This window comes from Amblyomma maculatum, chromosome 8 (assembly GCF_055883805.1).
Source record: "Amblyomma maculatum isolate TAMU_Amacu chromosome 8, ASM5588380v1, whole genome shotgun sequence".
Classification (NCBI taxonomy): Eukaryota; Metazoa; Arthropoda; class Arachnida; order Ixodida; family Ixodidae; genus Amblyomma; species Amblyomma maculatum.
In genome coordinates this window covers 105,968,676-105,970,104 of record NC_139351.1, presented here as the reverse complement: position 1 = coordinate 105,970,104, position 1,429 = coordinate 105,968,676, and positions in this window count along the sequence as shown.

Here is a 1,429-nt window from a genome sequence, read left to right as displayed (position 1 = left end):
TCTGTGTGTTTTGGCTTCTAGCGGTAAAAAGTCGGTGCCATCTTTGCTGCGCTGGATGGAGCATGGAGAAGCTCTCCCCAGTCCCTTTAACAATCCATTTTAGATCCGGTAACCTGCCCTAAGCAACAAAGACTCGTAATTAACTTTTTATTTACGTATTTGAAAGAGATCGGACTTCTTGACAAACTCTAAATTCACCTTGCATGTTACCCTCAGGCATTTTTCACGCTGTGAACTCTAAGCACATTTGTTGGATTATGCATTTCATTATTTCATTTTATACCATTACTCCGCGATGCACCTTACAACGCATTTAATGGCCGAATTTTATCTCCCCCTTCATCTCTTTTAATCTACTTACCATTATTTTCCAATCTTTCCCTCCCCGAATTGACGCGACAGGTTAAAGAACACTGCGTAACACTTGACACCAATCAATGGAACAAAATTTGTAACACCATTAACGGCACACTAAATCAAAAAAGAACCTGGCATTTACTCAGAGAACTACTCGGGCCTCAACCGGCACCTGTTCCCACTCTCGAGAAGCACTATTCTCAACTAGGCGCGGATGCCTTAACAGCCCAACTCCGCGATCTCTACATTCCTCCTCCCCTACCCAGCCTTTATACTCCGTACACTGGTGCTTCCAATGTAGAACTCGATCAGCCGTTTACCCTCTGGGATCTCGACTGGGCGCTAGAACAGCTAAAGCGGAAGTCAGTTCCAGGTGAAGACCAGATTACATACTCACTCATTCGAAATCTATCTGACAAGGACAAGGAACATTTTCTCAGCATTATAAACTTACATTGGGAAGAAAGCACACTCCCAGCATCTTGGAAACAATCACTTATAACCCTACTTCCAAAGCCAGGCAAAAAACCTGCGCTTCAAAACCTCCGCCCAGTTTCTTTAACATCATGTCTGGGAAAAACCATGGAGCGGATGGTGCTCAATCGGCTCGAGACTCATCTTGAATCCATAGATTTCTTTCCCCCTCAACAAATTGGCTTCCGAAAAGGTGTGTCTACTCAGGACCTATTTTTTCTCCTGATGCACGAATTTGACCCTCCGCCCACTTCCCAGATCCAAGCCATAGTGGCCCTTGATGTGCGAAAAGCTTTTGATAACCTTGCCCACGATCCTCTATTAAACATCCTTGCCTCTACTGGCTGTGGTCCAAAGATGTATGGCTACCTCACAGCATTTCTCCGCGACCGTACGGCCAAGTTCCGTCTCCCCGATTCGATATCTGATCCTTTCCCCCTCACACGTGGTACTCCTCAGGGCGCTATTCTGTCACCCACCCTTTTTAACCTTGCAATGGCTCCCCTATCTCGTACTTTAGCGTCTATCCCAAACCTAAAACACACATTCTATGCAGACGACCTTACTCTTTGGTGCACTTCTGGGTCTCCTGGAGCAG